The sequence below is a fragment of the Schistocerca cancellata genome, chromosome 3 (assembly GCF_023864275.1).
Source record: "Schistocerca cancellata isolate TAMUIC-IGC-003103 chromosome 3, iqSchCanc2.1, whole genome shotgun sequence".
Lineage (NCBI taxonomy): Eukaryota > Metazoa > Arthropoda > Insecta > Orthoptera > Acrididae > Schistocerca > Schistocerca cancellata.
The window spans coordinates 86,794,842-86,807,256 of NC_064628.1; the positions used below are offsets into that span (position 1 = coordinate 86,794,842).

Consider the following 12,415-nt stretch of genomic DNA (forward strand, 5'->3'; position numbering starts at 1 on the left):
AGCGGTTCTAGGTGCTTCAGTCCGGAACCGCGCTGCTGCTACAGTCGCAGGTTCGAATCCTGCCTCGGGCATGGATGTGTGTGATGTCCTTAGGTTAGTTAGGTTTAGGTAGTTCTAAGTCTAGGGGACTGATGACCTCAGATGTTAAATCCTATAGCGCTTAGAGCCATTTGAACCATTTTGAACAAAAATCAAGGATTTAGGGCACGCGAGCTTAACGGAAGAATCAGAGCGTCAAGGCAGGCTGTAGCTTATCGTTACTTGACGATCGGTGTCGCTGCGGTGAACTCAAGGGGAACTTATGGCCCTGGGCTGTTTATTTAAGTGTTCAGAATACGAAACACGCGGACCTCAGTTCAAAGTCCAGGTTGATCAAGAGTTAACGTTGCCATACTTCAGGCATGGGCAACCTTACGTGACCAGCGGGCCAGATTCACATACGTACTGTTTTGCTACGATAACTTGACGATTTCGCCAGTGCTGCCAGAAGCGGAGAAAAACGACACTACTTGAAAGATATTCATTTGTCTCCGAGCGCTGCCAACGTCAAGCTGCCCCTAGACGTGAAATATTACGAAAGGCGTGTGTCCATTACCAAGTAACTTATGCAAACACTGAGGTTTTTACTTACTCAAGCTGACTTCTTCAAGTCGCTAGGGTGAATTTGTTTCAGGAACTTTCAGCAAGTGCTTGTTGCAGAAGTTTTCTTGTAAACCAGAGGAGTCACCACTGTTGTTGCTTTATTATTAATGAATAAAAATCGTAACAAAACATAAAAATAAAACAGTAGAAAAAATTTATAGTATACATATTTATGTTACCAAGAAACACTATTCATTTAACTAAAATCAGAGAACTTCACTTAGACTAAATACTTTGAGGATGTGGTACGCAAATTTTGATCATCACTTATATCATCACAAATAATCAAATATTCGACAGCAGGAAACAATAGTGCGGAGCGATATGTCACCAAGAGAATAGGTTTTAATTACTCTTCGATTTTTGCAAGCAATATTTACTACTTTTGTTAAAAATGTAACGCACTTATTTTTACGGTAACATTAAAAAAATCAGTTAAAATTTAAAGACGTCTGTACTGTCATTCTACTTTCTCTTCTGGTGAAACAAACTGATTGACAAACTCATCTTGCATTTCCTTGCCTGATGGTGCCACTTATACGTGTTTACTGGTTCCAATGGTACATTTGTTTTGGCCCAGCTGTCTTTGTGCCATTCTCATTTTCGACACTGATATTTTCGCGCCGATACTGAATGCACAAAACTTCTGCAGTATGACAAAAACTTCCACGAAATGACAAATTCGGCAACTACTTGCAGGAAGATGCAAGAAACTAGAACGAATTTTCACCCTGTCGCGGCGTGTGCTCTGATTCGAAACTTCCTGGCAAATTAAAACTTTGTTCCGAACCGAGTCTCGAACCTAGAAACCCGACCTGGCGCACAGTTTTAATTTGCTATAAAGTTACATGGAAGAAACTGTTTCCACTAATTTGCGAACTCTTTTATGTGTACGAAACTAGCGGAGGTTGAGGGAGAGTGGGAGGAGAGAGTGGGGATGCAAATACGGTGGTTCCCAATATTCCACCCAATTCTGTGATTGTGTGGATAATGCATCCCATACCACAGCAGGGAGTTCGACTGAATGCTTCATAAATATCATTTCACGATTACGATGTTAAAGTGACTGCAAGGCAGTCAGATAAACTGCAACGACTCAGTGAGAAAGGCTGAACTATCTAAAATAAAGGAAAATAAACCAGCCGTGAAAGTGTACGTCGTGGATAAAATCGGTGAGAACGGGGGCCACGAAATAGTCCGTTCACAGCCCTACAACTGCGATCTAAATCCGATAGAACTGGCACGGGATAAAATAAAATACTGTTTCAGGGTCGACAATGTCACTGGTGGCATGTCGAAGAATGGTTCCAGAATCTCGTTAGTGCTGCTTTCCTTTCAGTTATTGCACAGCACTGGCAAAGTTAGTGCAAGAAAGTGCAGCAGCTGGAGAAAGAGTATTGGACACGGGAAGAAATTATAGCAATGGCCATCGATGAATATATCATAAATATCACGCTCTCAAGCGACGACAATGATGATCTTGAATCAAGCACAAATGACAGCGATCGTTAGTGAATTTTATTTTGATAATTCTTTCAGGCACAGTCAAGTACACTTTGTAAATATTACTTGTGTCCACTGTTTAATAAATGCATTGTGCAAACAGACTCAAAACATCAGCTTTTGACTTTCGCTTCATAGTGTCGTAAGTTGTACATTCAACTACTTCCGTAGTTCATTAGAGTCGATAAGTAAATAATACGTAAGTTGTAGGTAAAACTCTCGACCATGAATATGTCAACAAATTGGGTGATTTCCGATCCGACAGCAGTGGATAATATTTCCGCGAGTGCCGCCTCCGGTTTCGTGTTAAGCACGCTGCGTTTCCCTCAACCGCTCCTCTCCTCTCTGCAGCCGCAATGCGAGAGCACGGCCGTTCCCGACAGCCACCGCTCCAATCGTCGACTTATCGCGGACAAACAGTGCTTAAGCTCGTGGGCCGCCACGTCACGTGACGCGACAGCAGAACGCCTAGCGCATAAAACAGAAACTATAGCGTCCGTGACGTTAACGTTAATGGGTAAACACACCCGATACGAGTAGCACCCCTTTTCCGACAGGCCACGCCAACAATTTACGCCTCCAAACACGCGTTTTCGCGAGTACATTAATTTTATGTTCATCCCATCTTCTGACATTTACGTTTTTTAAGCGTCGTGAACACTGTTTCTTTACTAAAGGCGTTGTACAATAGCCGTCTTAAAAACTCCCGCTGCAAAATTCTGCAACGCTGTTATTGCACATAAATCTTCGCTATACGTAGATAAATGTTCTTTGAAATGTCATCTTGGAAAAATAAACGCCTATAAAGGCAACTGGTTGCATCTAATTCACTGTAAAGCATTTTGAATTTCAACAGTTGCACTGCTCTAATACGTCGCTCTCTCTCTTACGAATTTCTTCCGCTGGTCGGACTGAGGCCAGTCTTGGGGCCCGGTTGCCCACCCGTGTCATTGCTCATACAGTTAACGCTCCTGAGCCAGGTGACACAAAGATGGACCTAGAATTCCCTTCGTCAACATAAAGGCCGCTTGGGCACTCTGTCCTATTAAAATACTTCGTCTATGATAACAGAATATTGCGATATAACCAACACACAAAAATTTTCGTTAGTCATTAACATACGATGCCGGTATGTACATATACATTTACATCTATAGGGTGTTACAAAAAGGTACGGCCAAATTTTCAGGAAACATTCCTCACACACAAGAAAGAAAAGATGTTATGCGGACATGTGTCCGGAAACGCTTAATTTCCATGTTAGAGCTCATTTTAGTTTCGTCAGTATGTACTGTACTTCCTCGATTCACCGCCATGATTTCATACGGCATACTCTACCTGTGATGCTAGAACATGTGCCTTTACAAGTACGACACAACATGTGGTTCATGCACGATGGAGCTCCTGCACATTTCAGTCGAAGTGTTCGTACGCTTCTCAACAACAGATTCGGTGACCGATGGATTGGTAGAGGCGGAGCAATTCTATGGCCTCCACGCTCTCCTGACCTCAACCCTCTTGACTTTCATTTATGGGGGCATTTGAAAGCTCTTGTCTACGCAACCCCGGTACCAAATGTAGAGACTCTTCGTGCTCGTATTGTGGACGGCTGTGAAACAATAAGCCATTCTCCAGGGCTGCATCAGCGCATCAGGGATTCCATGCGACGGAGGGTGGATGCATGTATCCTCGCTAACGGAGGACATTTTGAACATTTCCTGTGACAAAGTATTTGAAGTCACGCTGGTACGTTCTGTTGCTGTGTGTTTACATTCCATGATTAATGTGATTTGAAGAGAAGTAATAAAATGAGCTCTAACATGCAAAGTAAGCGTTTCCGGACACATGTCCACATAAGATATTTTCTTTCTTTGTGTGTGAGGAATGTTTCCTGAAAGTTTGGCCGCACCTTTTTGTAACACCCTGTATACTCCGCAAGCAACATTACGGTGCATGCCTGGAGGAGGGCACTTTGTTATTGTACAGGGTGGCGCACGAAATGTGTTACCATTTTGTTTTTGAATATAAACTTTATTGTCAATACAATCTGAAAGGAACATTTACTACATTGAAGAGCCGTCCACGGAGATTTGTTCAAACTCAGCACATGCTCAATATGTCCACCATTTCGTTTCCTAACTTCCTTCAAACGAACACTGAAGTTAGTGATTACCCTACGGCACATGTATTCCGTAATTTCACTGCAAGTTTGAAGAATAAGTCTTCTCAGCTCCATTATATTCCACAGCTTTTTGCTACTGCCTTGCCCTTCAACACGCAGTGGTTCATGCAAGATGGAGCAAGGCCACATACTGAAAACACTGTGTTGGAGTTTTCACACGAGCATTTCGACATGTGGATCATTTCACTCAGGTTTCCAGGTCGCTACAATGACGGACAAAATTGGCCCCCCAATAGTCCAGACCTCAATCCATGTGACTTTTTTCTTTGGGGGTACCTAAAGGAAAAATTTTTCCCGAAACGTCCACGTGATTTAATGGAGCTCAGAAGACTTATTCTTCAAGCTTGCAGCGAAATTACGGAATACATGTGCCGTAGGGTAATTACTAACTTCAGTGTTCGTTTGAAGGGAGTTAGGAAACGAAATGGTGGACATATTGAGCATGTGCTGAGTTAGAACAAATCTCCATGGACGGCTCTTCATTGTAGTATACGTTCCTTTCAGATTGTGTTGACAATAAAGTTTATATTTAAAAACAAAATGGTAACACGTTTCGTGCGCCACCCTGTAGTTGCAAATGGTGAGCGGGAAGACCGAATTTTGGTATGTCTCCGTGTGAGTCCGAATCTCTCTCATATTACGTTCACGGTTTTTCAACAAGATACATGTAGTAGAAAACAATGTACCGGCTGACTCCTCTGGGAATGTAGGCTCTCGGAATTTTAACAGTAAACCACACCGTGGTGCACAATCGCTCTCTTGCGGCGGTGCAGTTGAATGAGCAGGTCCGTGACTTCTCTCTTTCTTCTATATACCTTGTAAATCTCCCATACTGAGGAGCAATACTCCAGCATCGGTCGAACGATTCCAGTAAAGAGAATATGAACAGCGTGAAACATACCGATCGCAGGCTGCCATGTGTTTACAGCTATAAGCATACAGGGATAGGCAAAATAATGTGAACACCTGTACTTCCTTGGAAAAGAGGCTGGACCCCATTTGCCCTTAATACAGCTACCATTCTCCTTCGAATACTGGCATATAATGATCGTATAGCCTCCAGTGGAATGTTACGCCACTCTCTGATCGGAACCTCTTCCAACTCCTGTAGTGACGAGGGAGGTGGAGAACTGCTCCGACGTCTGCGCTCCAATACCGCCTACAACGGTTCGATAATGTTAAAGTCTAGGGACTGTGCAGGCCAAGGAAGACGCTGCAGTTCAGTTGCATGCTTCTCGTACCACGATTGTACTGTCCTGGCTGTGTGAATAGTGCATTATCGTCCTGAAATATGGCATAATTCTTGGAGAACAACATTTGAATCACGGAGTGCACTTGATCGCCTAAAATGTTCACAAAATCGTTGGCGGTTACACGGCCATTGAGAGTAATGGTGGGACCAGTAGAATACTACACTACTAGCCATTAAAATTGCTACACCAAGAAGAAATGCAGATGATAAACGGGTTTTCATTGGACAAATATATTATACTAGAACTGACATGTAATCACATGTCAGTTCACGCAATTTGGGTGCATAGATCCTGAGAAATCAGTACCCAGAACAACCACCTCTGGCCGTAATAACGGCCTTGATACGCCTGGGCATTGAGTCAAACAGAGCTTGGACGGCGTGAACAGGTACAGCTGCCCATGCAGCTTCAACACGATACCACAGTTCATCAAGAGTAGTGACTGGTGTATTGTGACGAGACAGTTGCTCGGCCACCATTGACCAGACGTTTTCAATTGGTGAGAGATCTGGAGAATGTGCTGGCCAGGGCAGCAGTCGAACATTTTCTGTATCCAGAAAGGCCCGTACAGGACATGCAACATGCGGTCGCGAATTATCCTCCTGAAATGTAAGGTTTCGCAGGGATCGAATGTAGGGTAGAGCCATGGGTCGTAACACATCTGAAATGTAACGTCCACTGTTCAAAGTGCCGTCAATGTGAACAAGAAGTGACCGAGACGTGTGACCAATAGCACCCCATACTATCACGCCGGGTGATTCGCCAATATGGCGATGAAGAATACACGCTTCTAATGTGCGTTCACCGCGATGTCGCCAAACACGGATGAGACCATCATAATGCTGTAAACAGAACCTGGATTCATCCGGAAAAACGACGTTTTGCCATTCGTGCACCCAGGTTCGTCGTTGAGTACACCATCGCAGGCGCTCCTGTCTGTGATGCAGCGTCAAGGGTAACCGCAGCCATGGTCTCCGAGCTGATAGTCCATGCTGCTGCAAACGTCGTCGAACTGTTCGTGCAGATGGTTGTTGTCTTGCAAACGTCCCCATCTGTTGACTCAAGGATCGAGACGTGGCTGCACGATCCGTTACAGCCATGCGGGTAAGATACCTGTCGCTCGACTGCTAGTGAGTGACACGAAGCCGTTGGGATCCAGCACGGCGTTCCGTATTACCCTCCTGAACCCACCGATTCCATATTCTGCTAACAGTCATTGGATCTCGACCAACGCGAGCAGCAATGTCGCGATACGATAAATCGCAATCGCGATAGGCTACAATCCGACCTTTATCAAAGTCGGAAACGTGATGGTACGCATTCCTCCTCCTTACACGAGGCATCACAACAACGTTTCACCAGTCAACGCCGGTCAACTGCTGTTTGTGTATGAGAAATTGGTTGGAAACTTTCCTAATGTCAGCACGTTGTAGGTGTCGCCACCGGCGCCAACCTTGTGTGAATGCTCTGAAAAGCTAATCATTTGCATATCACAGCATCTTCTTTCTGTCCGTTAAATTTCCCTTCTGTAGCACGTCATCTTCGTGGTGTAGCAATTTTAATGGCCAGTAGTGTATGATATGGCTGCCCACACTATCACACTTCCACCTACATGCTTAACCGTTAGCATCAAACACGACCGTAGGCTTCTATTGGCGTTCTCCAGACGTAAACCCGTCCCGATGTTGGAAATAACGAAAACGTTGACTCATCGGACCATATCACGTGTTTCCACCGATCAGTCGTCAGGATTTATGCTTCTGATACCATGTTCTACGCTTCTTTGTGTTGGTTATCGTCACTAATGGTTTCGGTATAGCAGCTCGTCCACAAATATTCGCTTTATGGAGTTCTCGGCGGAAGTGTCGATAGATACGGGGTCTCGAAGATGGCTATTAAGCTCTGCAATCACTTTAGCCGCAGTAGTTTTGCGTTGTTTTGGCACAATTCGTGTTGGCGTACGACGACCTCTGTCATTCAGTTTTGATGTGCACCCACTATTATGTTTACGCGATGATGTCTTTCCATGTTTCGTGTAGGCTGTCATGTCTGTTGAAACGGCTGGTCTCGATACACTCAATAAGTTGGCTGTCTTGGTTACTGATGCTCCAACTAATCGGGCCCCTTCAATCTGCCCTCTTTGGAACTCTGTTAGGTCTTTCATTTGCATCGACCTTAGCCTCTGAGTGCAAATACGAAGTGTGCACTACTCGTAAAAAAACCTGCACTGATGCCTTGTCCGTACTGAACACACACGGTCCAGCATGGCACGAGCCTTACCTGCGTTGCCGAATGTCAAACACAACCGTCTTATTACTAGCATTGTTGCCGGTCTCGGTGGCCGAGCGGTTCTAGGCGCTTCAGTCCGGAACCGCGCGACTGCTACGGTCGCAGGTTCGAATCCTGCCTCGGGCATGGATGTGTGTGATGTCCTTAGGTTAGTTAGGTTTAAGTAGTTCTAAGTTCTAGGGGACTGATGACCTCAGATGTTAAGTCCCATAGTTGTCAGAGCCATTTGAATTAGCACTGTTCACATTATTTTGCCTATCCTCTGCACGTATCGGCAGTATTTGAGATGAGATACGCCCTGCTTCCCAACTTGAAGCTTCAGTGATTAACGGGTTTGGTAAGACCTTTAACATTTCTACGAGCAACGACAGCCACACATTTCTGCACTCCGGGAAAATATGCACTGAGTGCTTGCTTTTGTTAAATACAGAAAAGCAAACTGTACCTTTTGTTCCGAAGCGTTGAGCTCTGATGGGCATTGTTTCACCGCTGCGTCATTTGGCTTGGATAGTGAAGAGTACTTACGTACCCTTTTTCGAACAAAAAGCCGACACTGCGCCCTGTTATGTCGGCACCATTGTTACGGCTCCTTCATATTCTATTCACGGCCTACAACTGAGGCTCTGCGAATTCTCATGTGGTTGGTTTTAATCGTCTGCAGAAGTACGGAGAAAAAGCGGGAGAGAGAAAGAACAGCTTGATCCTCTCGGGACGAGATGAACACGCGCCGAAGCCACAAGAAAGGCAGACGGCCCAACTTGCATAATACAGAAGCGGGGCTTCTGGAAGGGAAGGCAGCCAGTGCAAACTGCGCCAGCAGCTACTGCAAGTCTACTAGGTGCTTGTGTAGGGCCGGCGATTGCAGGCGCCACGGTTCGTGTTCAACTTGCATTTCTTCTGTGCATCATGTTTGTTAGGATTTCCAGATAGAGAACTACTGCAGAAGAAGCGAACCGGCGGGAGTAGGCAAGCTGTCAGAATTACAAAGACCTAGATTTAGGTTGTCACCCCATTTGAACGGTATTCCCAAAACACAGGGTGTTTATAAATGAATCTCGGGGTTTTAACGCATTATAATATTTATTATATTAAACTTACAGCTATAAATGATATGTCAAATAAAAGAGCAACTCAAACAGTTTTACGAAGTACCTTATAAATGTTCAATGTGAGCACCATTTGTCACACGGCACACATCAAGTGTTTTTTGTGCCGTATCCCGGCGGAAAGTTTATGGACCTTTCTTTTTTGGTGAACCTACTGTAACTGGTACTTCTTACCTTGATACACTAGAGCAATGGCTCTTCCCTCAGTTGGAAGAAGCCAGAGAACTTCATTTTCCAGCAAGATGGTGCACCACCTCACTGACATAGCGAAGTACGCGATTGGTTGAACTTCACTGTACCAAGAGGCCCAATGACAGGGCTTACTTTGCATGGCCTCCACGTTCACTCGACCTAACGCCTTGCGAAATTTCTTTCTTTTGGGGCTTCATCAAGGATCGTATGTACGTGCCTGCGCTACCAGCAGACCTCCCTGAATTAAGAAACCGGACTGAAGCAGCTGTTGCTACAATCACTGAAGACACTCTTATCAACGTTTGAGAAGAACTCGGCTACAGACTTGATGTGTGCCAAATGGTGCTCAAATTGAACATTTATAAGGTTTTTGGTAAAACTGTTTGAGTTCCTCTTTCATTTGACATGTCATTTGTAACTGTAAGTTTAATATAATAAATATGGCTAAGAAAAACCCTTTATTTCACCATTGTGCTTGACCCCAGTAACTCATGGTCGACGATGCCTTTCACTTGTTTAGGGACGTTGCACTACATTCACTTGTGTTGAGAGGAAGTCGCCAGTTCTAGTTCAAGCCAAGCTGCGTTTTGCAATATCCTAAAGAAGAGATATGTCTATCTATCGGATCCTGTACACAATATCAGTCATTACCCACTATGTCGTTTACGCTTAACATAAGAGACTCATGCAAAAAACAGAATCTACGTGAACACTAGTGTTCTTTAATTTCGTTTGCGAGTTATCGTTATAGTTTTCAGCATGCTGGCAGAGTTTGCTGAAAGTACGAGCGTGGTCAAAATGGCTGATGTGACTTGAATGCAAGCATGCATTCGTCGTCTTTCAATCATCCCAGTCTCTTTCAGATACCCGGTGTTAATAGGAGTCGTTGGCTACCTGCTTGTATAAACAAGTATGGGTTTAGAACAATAAGTTTATTCTAAATGGCCGCACAGCAACTGCGAAAAGAATTCAAGTTTGGGGAATTCGCAGGTCTTTGGGCAGATCCTAAATGACCTGCCTGTTTGTTACGAAACTTTATTCGGACGCATTTATGTTGTAACTAAGGTGTCATGCATAAATCGCACATGATCTCTAAATTCACTTTGAGATTTTTTTAATGATTGACCGTATTCTTTCTTTCTTTCTTTCTTTCTTTCTTAAGCGGGTATTTGTCTGCTAACATCCCCATCAGTAAGAGCAGACCCTATCACACTATGGTCTGACTACACACTGATCGAATAATTACAGGTATCATGTTTGATGAATAAATGCGCATTTTCTTTAACTAAAATGCGTTTTGGAAATTTACAATTCGATACCTGGTGAGTTTGGATTCATCGTCAAAATAGGCGATACAGGTAAAATTCCCTTCTTCAGTATGTACACCTAGAATCGAAAACAGTGGTAACCACGAAACGAGAAAAAATGGGACTCTTGTTCATACAGGATGTGTTTTGTGTCCTAGCGCTCCACACGTCCAACTTATTTACTCTAAGCATAAAGTCCCATTACATGGCTATATCTTCTAGGTTTCATTTCCTTGCACGAACTGCTTCCTCCATTGAGTGTGACATTAGGTAATTTGCTTTTAATGATCTCATTTTGTCATGACGTCAGACCTTAGGTAAGAAAAACATTCGCCCTTCTCCGTCCAGTTGTAAAACTTGCACCAGGACATTGAACATGAAACTATTAATCATTATACGGGAAGTTAAGGATTTTATTAACAGCAGATCAGGTGGTCTTTACACAATCCTTGAAAGGTTAGATAACGATTTTATGGCCAACAACCAAATCTGTGGTCAAGTTAAATCAGGTGATGCTGAAAGAGTTAGATTATGGAAGGAGACACTAGAATTAGTAGATGAGTTGTGCTATTTGGGCAGCAAAACAAATGACGACGGCTGAAGCGGAAAGGATGCGAAATGTTGATTGGCAATACCGAAAAAAAGAGTTTCTGAGAAAGAGAAATTTGTTAACATCGAATATTGATTTAAGGGTTGGGAAGTATTTTCTGAAGGTATTTGTCTCGAATGTAGCTTTGTACGGGTGAGAACCGTGTTCGATAAACAGTTCAGACAAGAAGAGAATACAAGCAATAGAAGGATGCTGAAGACTGGACGGATAGATCGAGTAACTGACCACGACGTGCCGAATCAAAATGAGAAAACAACAAAAGTGTGGCACAGCTTGACTAAAGAGATCGCTAGATAGGACACATCCTGTGGCATGAAGGAATCGTCAATTTAGTACTGGAGGGAAGTGTGTGTGTGTGTGGGGGGGGGGGGGGGGGGGTAAAAATCGTAGAGGGAAACCAAGGGATGGGTACAGTAAACAGATTCAGAAGGCCGTAAGTTGCAGTAGTTAGTCGGAGATGCAGAGGCTTGCACAGGATAGAGTAACGGAGAGCTGCATCAAACCAGTCTTTCGAATTGAAGAGGCCAGCGACAACAACAACGACAAAAACAACCAAATTTGATGCCAGTCTACTGATTCAAGCGGAAATTGTTGTATAAACGAGGCGCTGAGAAACATAAGGGCCTAAAGCATACCGTCATCAGCTTTGAGACTGTGGCATGTATACATACTCCTGACGTCTGTAGACGTAATGGTGAACCAGCTTTATCTATACCTGTAGCCCCACACAGTATATGTGAACATTCACGAAAAGCTATCTCACCAATTTCTCGGATATTCATTTCAATATAGGTCCAAACCACAAAGCATAATTTTGTTGCTTTGTGCTGCTCAACTGTTATCTAGGACTGACAACATGATTTATTGTACAGGGTGATTCAAAAAGAATACCACAACTTTAGGAATTTAAAACTCTGCAACGACAAAAGGCAGAGCTAAGCACTATCTGTCGGCGAATTAAGGGAGCTATAAAGTTTAATTTAGTTGTACATTTGTTCGCTTGAGGCGCTGTTGACTAGGCGTCAGCGTCAGTTGATGCCAAGATGGCGACCGCTCAACAGAAAGCTTTTTGTGTTATTGAGTACGGCGGAAGTGAATCGACGACAGTTGTTCAGCGTGCATTTCGAACGAAGTATGGTGTTAAACCTCCTGATAGGTGGTGTATTAAACGTTGGTATAAACAGTTTACAGGAATGGGTGTTTGTGCAAAGGGAAAAGTTCTGGACGGCAGAGCACTTCATCACTGGCCTCCAAGAAGCCCTGATCTTACCCCCTGCGATTTTTTCTTATGGGGGTATGTTAAGGATATGGTGTTTCGGCCACCTCTCCCA

General features: G+C 43.9%; 1 protein-coding gene across 1 annotated transcript in view; it reads right to left on the reverse strand.

The window, feature by feature from the left end:
- LOC126177067 (TBC1 domain family member 12-like) overlaps positions 1-12,415 on the reverse strand; it is a 337,379-nt gene that overhangs the window by 286,401 nt on the left and 38,563 nt on the right. The window lies entirely within an intron of this gene.